We start from the raw sequence: 9,094 nt of genomic DNA on the forward strand, positions 1-9,094 counted from the left end.
TAATCCCAGCGACTCAGGAGGCTGGGGCAGGAGAATTGCCTGAACCCGGGAGGCAGAGGTTGCAGTGAGCCGAGATCGCGCCATTGCACTCCAGCCTGGGTAACAAGAGCGAAACTCCGTCTCAAAAAAAAAAAAAAAAAAATTACCCAGTCTCAGGTAGTATCTTTATAGCAATGTGAGAACAGACTAATATAGAGAATTGATATCAAGGTAGTGGGACATTTCTATTAGATAACTGAGAATGACTTTGGAACTGAGTAACCAGCAGAGATTGGAACAGTTTGGAGGGCTCAGAAGAAGACAGAAAGATGAGGGAAATTTTGGAACTTCCTAGAAGCTTGTTGAATAGTTTTGACTAAAATACTGATAGCAACATGGACAATGAAGTCCAGGCTAAGGTGGTCTCAGATGAAGACGAGAAACTTGTTGGAAACTGGAGCAAAGGTCACCCTTGCTACACTTTAGCAAAGATACTGGTGTCATTTTGCCCCTACCCTAGAGATCTGTGGGACATTGAACTTGAGAGAGATGATTTAGGGTATCTGGTGGAAAAAGTTTCTAAACAGCAAAGCATTCAAGAGGTGACCTGGCTTATTCCAAAAGGATTCAGTTATATGCATTCACAAAGAGATGGTTTAAAATTGGAATTTATGTTTAAAAGGGAAACAGAGCATAAAGGTTTGAAAAAAATTTGCAGCCTTACATGTGGTAGAAAAGAAAAATCCATTTTCTAAGGAGGAATTTAAGCCAGCTGCAGGAATTTGCATAAATAACTAGAAGCTTAATGTTAATAGCCAAGACAATGGGGAAAATGTCCCCAGAACATGTCAGAAAATTCACTGTGGTCCCTCTGATCATAGGCCCAGAGGGAAGGGGAAAATGGCTTTGTGGGCCGGGGCCAGGACTCCACAGCTCTGTGCAGCTTCTGGACATGGTGCCCTGCAACCCAGCTGCTAAAGTTCTAGCTGTGGCTAAAAGGGGCCAAGATAGAACTCAGACTATTGCTTTAGAGGGTACGAACCTCAAGCCTTGGCAGCTTCTATCTGGTGTTGGGTCTGTGGATACTCAGAAGACAAGAGTTGAGGTTTAGGAATCTCCATCTAGATTTCAGAGGATGTGTGGAAATGCCTAGATGTCCAGGCAGAAGTCTGCTGCTGGGGTGGAACCCTCAAGGAGAATCTCTGCTAGAGCAATCAGGAGGGATATGTGGAGTTGGAGCCCCCACACAGTGTTCCCACTGAGAAGAGGATCACCATCCTCCAGACCCCAGAAAGGTAGATCCACTGACAGCTTGCACTGTGATCCTGGAAAAGCCATAGGCACTCAAAACCAGCCTGTGAAAGCAGCCACAGAAGCTGTATACTGCCTTGCATCATATTTTGTATTCTGTATTTATGTTTTGTATTTTCCATCTCTTCATTCATTTCTGCATGCCCTGGATGTGACACATGGATTCAAAGGAGGTTTTGGAGCTTTAAGATTTAGTTCTGCCCAGCTGGGTATCAGAGTATCAGACTTGCAAGGGACCTGTAGTCTCTTTTTTTGGCCAATTTTTCCCATTTGGAATGAGAAAATTTATTCTGCCTGTACCCCCATTTTATGTTGGAAGTAACTAACTTGCTTTTGATTTTACAGGCTCGCAGGCGAAAGGGACTTGCCTAGTCTCAGATGAGACTTTGGACTTGAACTTTTGACTTAATGCTGGAATGAGTTAAGACTTTAAGGAACTGTTTGGAAAACATGATTGTGAAAAGAATACGAGATTTGGGAGGGACTCTGTGGCTCTATGTTGCCACACAAATGTAATCTCAAACTGTAATCTCCACATGTCAAGGGAAGCACCTGGTGGAAGGTGACTGAATCATGGGGGTAGTTTCCCCTATGCTATTCTTGTGATAGTGAAGAAGTTCTCATAAGATATGGTTGTTTGATAAGTGTCTGTCATTTCCCATGCTTGCTCTTTTTCTCTCTCCTGTCACCATGTAAGATGTGCCTTGCTTCCCTTCACCTTCTGCCATGATTATAAATTTCCTGAGGCTTTTTCAGCCATGCAGAACTGTGAGTCAGTTAAACTTCTTTTGTTTATAAATTACCCAGTCCCAGATAGTATCATTATAGGAGTGTGAAAATGGACTAATACAGGTACCTAGTTTCTTTGGACCTGTAGCATGACATTTATTTCATTGATGAAATCAGCTGTACATCTCTATGTTGTGTATTAGAGAAGTGCTCAAAGACATATTCTCAACTGCATCCTTTTTTGAGAATTTGAGGAAAGCAGAAGGGTTAAGTATCAGAGGAGAGAGCTCTAGGGACAAAAGAACCTCTGCTGACAGGAGTTGGAGGCCTGAATATTCCAGGGCACAACTCATCCTACTCCTGTATCTATCAACTCCGTATTATCCTGACCTCGTGCTCCTCTGGTAGCACTTCACAACACTTGGAGGCCAGGAAAGCTTCCCATTTCTCAGGTGAAGTGGGGAGACGAGCTAAAATTATATATAATCTCTCCAGAGCCTCCCAAGCTTCCAGGGACATCCTCCTCCCCATGCGATGCTGCGCTGTTCGCCTGCCTCCCACCCTCCTACTCACTAGCTCCCGTCTTACCAGGGGTTTCTCACAATCTCAATTTTACTTCCAACAGCCAATTTCTTCCGGTTTCTGTAGTTTTCAAGGTTGATTTTGGAGACACCTGTGCTAATACATCACTTTTCTTATTTCTAGGAGTCCTGATTATACTTATAAAATTAGACTTTTGTCATATATAAATTAGTAATTATTGTTTTGACCTGTTTGTGACTCTATTTTAGGTGGGGAAACATTGTAAAGTGCCTTTTAATAGGGAGCTAGTTGTTATAAATAATGAGTTAAAGATGAACATGGCACCGTTTTGTTTACTTCTTCACAGCTGTCTGAAACTTTTTAACTCAAAACCCTGCAAGGACCAAACTTACATTTCTACACATCCAGTTGTTTTAAAATATTGCCCCTAAAAGCAGATTGTCAGCCATTTAGAGCCTACCTGCTTTGCATACCCTGAGAAACTGTCCCCAACCTCTGCTAGCCATAGGTCGCGTAGATAAGATAAATCGCTGGGGCCACTGCTTCTCTCAGAGTTCTTTGCCCGGAGACTCCCACCATGCCACTAAGTGACATCACCTAGACATATAACTCCCTTTCCACACTCCCGCTAAGACCTTCCTCTATCCCCCTTCTAGAAAGTGGCCTTTTGCACCCTCGCCTTTGGAAGGTATCACGCTATCACTGAGAAACCGCCCCTGTCCTCACCACAACCCCCACACTCATCCCCAGGAAAATCTGTCAATCTCTGCCCAAATAAATTGTGTGCTAGTGCCATCTCGTGGTCATATCTTTTTCCTTGCTCAGCTGTCAAATCCCCTTTGTAACATATTTAACTCCTTACACAAGCTAAATATGTTACAAAACACTGCTGTTTTAAAGAAATGAGTTAGATAGATATGTACCTATGTGGAAAAATGTTCTAGAATTTTTAAGTAGAAAAAAATTAATTGGCCAGATGTGGGAGCTCATGCCTGCAATCCCAGTACAATACAAAAATTAGCTGGGCGTGGTGATGCACGTCTGTCATCCCAGCTACTTTGGACACTGAGGCAGGAGAATCGCTTGAACCCGGGAGGTGGAAGTTACAGTAAGCTGAGATTGCCAACTGCACTATAACCTGGGCAACACAGCAAGACTCCGTCTCCAAAAAAAAAGAGTTAAAAGACTTATAAATCCCATTTACAATAAAATGTGGAATGATGACATATATTTACTCATTCATGCATAGAAAATACCTGGACGGAGTTACAATATGCTGGTTATAGTTCATGAGATTAGGATTGAGGTGGGGCGCTTGAGAAACGACCTTTCACTGTATTCTTCTACAGTGTTTGAATTTTCAAAACAATATATTTTATAGCTTTTTTCCAACTAAAAAGAAGACCAAGGAAAGCTGAATTTAGTGAATAAAGTGGCAATAATGCACCAATAAATTGGTACATTAGAGATGTGTTAATGGAAGCCAAAATACACGGTTGATCATTGAGATTAGGCTGCAAGTGTGATTTCTCTTTTAAGAAGGACATTAATAAAAGGAAGCTTTGAAGTAGAAGAAGGAAATTGTGGTTATTCTCATTAAGACCTTCTTATTAAATTTTGTTTTAGGAGAGCTTGTCTTAACCACATATACATAGTAGCAGAATTAATAAAAATTGAGTTCAATAATGTTTTTGTTCTCTCATTGTCATATTTAAAAGGAGTTATAAGCCACGTATTTTCATGACTATAAGTGACATATTTTCCTAAAATGTATTGAGTTTTTTAGAGCAATGAATACTTTAGATGAATCTTCATTGTTGTAGGTTGAATTGTGCCTCTCCCACCTCTCCCATCAAATTAATATTTTGAAATCCTAACCCCCAGTAGCTCAGAATGTGATTTATTTGGGTCACAAAGAGGCTTACAGGGTCACTGTAGATATAATTAGTTGGGGTCATACTGCAGAAGTATAGGCCACTAATCCAATATTCCTTACAAAAAAACGTTTGGACCCAGACATGTACACATGCAACCATGTGAAGGTTGCAGCTATGCTGCTACTAGCCAAGTGCTACAGATTGAACTGTGTCCCCTCAGAAGATATGTTGACATCCTAGCCACTAGTACCTTAGAATGTGACCCTATTTGGAGGTCTTTACAGGAGTCTGTATAGGGTCTTTACAGAGGTAATATAGGTAAAATGAGTGTATTTGGGTGTACCCTAATCCAATATGGCTGATGTTCTTATGAAAAGGGGAAATTTAGACACAGAGATATGTATAAAGGGAAGATGATGTGAAGACACAGGTAGGAGACAGCCATTCAAAGGCAGGGAGAGAGATCAGGAACAGATCTGCCCCTCAGCCCTCAGAAGGAACCAACCCTGCTGATACATTGAATTTTGATTTCTAGCCTCCAGGCCTGTGAGACAATGCATTTCTGTTGTTTAAGTCATCCACCTTGTCACACTTTTTATAACAGACCTAGCAAACCAGGCATATCCACTGCTTTCTTCACTCCTTGTTCTCAATTTTATCACATAATTCCACTTGCTTTCACTAAATTTTATGTTCAGTACTATCATTTAAAACATTTTATGGAACTAACATAACAAATAACTCTACTTTAGTTCTTTATTCTCTGATTTCTGTGTTTTTGCAATAAAATTCTCTTCCCTTCCTTTTTCTCTCAACTCGACCTATCTTTCCTAATACTACCAAAACAATTTTATGAAATGCTACTATGATTAAGACACTCAGGTGATGAAAACATTTCCATTGTACTTCACCCTCATCTCAAAAACAAGAGAACATAGCAAAACAACTTACTTGGCTCTGTTTCAAGGCCTTTTCAAAATTGATCTTCCTGCTTTCAGACTAGAAATTCTCTTTTTATTCTCATAACTTTGCATTGACTTCCTCTCATATGTACTCTAACAAAAATTGTACTCATTCTAAAACTGTACTCAGCTTCAGTGGAAGTATTACCTTTTCAATGACGTCTTCCTGGTCACTGTCTCAGAGTAAGCACTTGCTTTTCTGCCCTGGTATAACATTTCACCTATTGGCATCTACTATAATTGTGTGTTGTGTCTACCTTGTCTTCCCTATTAAAGTCCAGTATCTGGAGAGCAAGAACCATCTTCAACTCCTCCATAGAGCACTACATAAAGTTATTATCTATCAAGGACACAATAAAGAAATGAATAAATTTTTACTATCCAGTGAAAAAATCTGTTTTGGTTCTACAGCATGGAAAGCATTGCTTTGAAGATACACCCTTTTAACTTGTAAATGCTATAAACAAACAACGCTACAAGATGAATTGTTTACAAATCACAACCAAAAGTTCAATGTTAAAATAGTAAGTGGTAGAGATTATAACTTGTCCACCAGTATTGGTTCTTCCTTTTGTTTTAGTATTATAACTTCCTACCCTAAGTTTCAGCAGAGCAGTGTCCAAATTGTTTCATTTCCCAAGCTCCCTGAATGTTGGATGTGGCTAGGTGAGAAAGTTTTCACCAACAGAGAGTGAGAAGTGAAATTTACAAATTCAGGGTTGCTTCTTGAAAAAGAAATAGATTGCCCCCTTGCATTCTCTTTTTGTTCTTTTCTGTGGTAGACCAAGTTGTTTCTGGCTTCAATTTTGCAGATGAGGCCAACCCCTGAGCCAATGACTGGGCAACAATGAAAAGAATCTGGGACCAGGAAAAATCCAGTTGAGCAGAGCTGTCTGACTTCTAAGTTTCAGCATTTATGTGAAGGAAAAATAAACTTAAACCTTGCTTGAGCCAATTCCTTTCTTCTTTTCTTCTTTTTTTTTTTTTTTTTTTTCGGTCATTTTGTTACTACAGCTACATACCCTGAAAAATATACTACAGTAGAATAATAAAAACTGAACATTTATTCTGAACAAAGATGTTGGAATAACCTTCCTTAAGCACCATCCCCAATGGTAATTTTGATTTATTTGATTGAATTTCAATAAAGCCTAATAGCCAGTGTTCATAATGATGACCATTAGTCAACAAAGAAAAGGTTAATGCTCCATATCCCCTTTATAAGAAGAAAGGCAGTTACTTGATATGTTTTAGAGAGTTTAATTTTAAATCATTCAAATGCAAAGGGTTTATCAGAGCAGTACTAAATCTTTCTGGGAAATTCAACCACAACAATGACATTTTTTGATAGTTTTTAACAATTAAAATTTCATTTTATACCATACTTAGAGGAACATCTTTTTAAAATGACACCAAAAATGTTAGTAATAGTTGGTGTAAGTGGAAATTTCAAAGTCTTCTGAGGTCAAGAAGTAATATAAATGTGTGAATCAGAGGAGTGCTAGCCATAAGGAGTAATGCAAGTTGGGATATCATTATCTGGAGAATATATGCCCAGTATAATGTATTCACATTCAAAACATTTTAAATGCTGTTCTGAGGCTATGCAGTAACTGGAATAAGATTTTTTCTGTAGCCATAAACAACTGGAAAACCAGACAAAGCGTATTAGTGTATATGGTAACAGTTTTCATATATTGGAAAACAGGCAGCACATATTAGATCATTATCTAAGAAAGATCATTATCTATCTGGCTTTCTTCCTAGAGGACCCTTCCAGACAGTGCTACAGGGAAGGGCATCTGACATACAGCATGGCAAATAAGAGAAAAGAGACTGGAGCTCAGGAAGCCTATGCTGGCTAGCATCTTGAAGGCAGAATGATTATAAGGAGAAAACTGTCCAAAGATCTCCAGAAATCTTTAGAAGAACCTTTGCACACATCTTACACGGCCAGGAAAATGACAACTTGGGGAACGTGATACCCAAACAGTTTCCAGAACTCTTACAGGGCTGAGACACATTTGAGTCTCAGCCAGCCAGGGTGGAGGGGCCTGATTGAACACACTGGCGGCATTCGGTGGAAGCCCTGGAGAGATTATGCTTTTGTAGGGAAGCTAAACTAACACTAGAGTAAAACATACCCTACATTTGCCATAACAAACTTAAAATACTTAAAAGGAAAAAGCGACTTGTCAGAACAAAATCCAATACTCTTTAAAAATATACAATAAAATAAAATCCAGCCCCCCAAAATATAGTCAAGCATTATATTTTTAAAAAACTAGATATTTCATAAAGCTGGAGAGTGTAACACATTATCAGGAGAAAAGTAGATAATGGGAACAGAGAGACAGAATAACAGACTTAATACAAGTACTTTTTAAAAAAGTCTTTTAAAAATATGCCAGAAGGGCCAGGCACTGTGGCTCACACCTGTAATTCCAGCAACTTTGGGAGACCTAGGCGGGTGGATCACCTGAGATCAGGAGTTCAAGACCAGCCTGTCAAACATGGCAAAACCTTATCTCTACTGAAAACACAAAAAATTAGCCGGGGGTAGTGGTGCATGCCTATAGTCCCAGCTACGGAGGAGATTGAGGCAAGAGAATTGCTTGAACCTGGGAGATGGAGGTTGCAGTAAGCTGATATCCCTCCATCCCTCCATTGCATTCCAGCCTGGGTGACGAGAGTAAAACTATGTCTCGAAAAAAAAAAAATGTGGGGTGAGTGGGCATGGTGGCTCATGCTTGTAATCCCAATACTTTGGGATGCCAAGGCAGGCGGATCACAAGGTCAGGAGTTTGACACCAGCCTGGCAAGCATGGTGAAACCCAGTCTCTACTAAAAATATAAAACATTAGCCGGGCGTGGTGGTGCGTTCCTGTAGCCCCAGCTGCTCAGGAGGCTGAGGCCAAAGAATTGCTTGAACCAGGCAGATGGAGGTTGAATTGAGCTGAAATCATACCACTGAACTCCAGTCTGGGCAACAGAGCAAGACTCTATCTCAAAAAAAAAATAGTATATATATATATATGCTAGAAGAATTAAAAGGAAAGTAATATTATTAGGAAAGCAAGATATAAGGAATAACTAAATAGAGCTTCTAATGATGCAAAGTATAATATTTGAAATAAAGAATTCAATGGATGAGATGGGATTCAGAGTAGATTAGACACTGCAGAAGAAAATTTCAGTGAACTTTAAGACACAACAATAGACATTATCCAAAGTGAAGTTCAGGAAGGGAAAGACTAAAAAACAAAAAGCAGTAGAACCTCAGAGACAGAAAACAAATTGGTGAGGCCCAAGGTGAGGAATAACTGAATGCAAAAGCATACAGGAATGTTTGGGGATGAGCGAAATATTGAAATTATATTTTGATTGCTGTGATAGCTAAATAGAAATAAACGTTTGCCAAAATTCATTAATTTGTTGGTTAAATGGGTTAATGTTATTAATGTTATCATTTGTTTCTTCTAACTCAATAAATGTGATAAAATCTTCTAGCCAAAATAAAATCTCAACAAAGGGCTAAATTTGACCCGAGGGTAGGAAGGAGTTAGGTGGGACATGGCACAAATACTAATCAAATATTTCATGCATGCAACAGTAATATCTAATAAAAATGGTTTATAAAATGAATTAAACTCCTCTCATATATTTAAAGTTGATCATACTGATTTACAACCA

Source organism: Cebus imitator, unplaced genomic scaffold (genome assembly GCF_001604975.1).
Source record: "Cebus imitator isolate Cc_AM_T3 unplaced genomic scaffold, Cebus_imitator-1.0 Scaffold40, whole genome shotgun sequence".
In the NCBI taxonomy this organism is placed as follows: Eukaryota; Metazoa; Chordata; class Mammalia; order Primates; family Cebidae; genus Cebus; species Cebus imitator.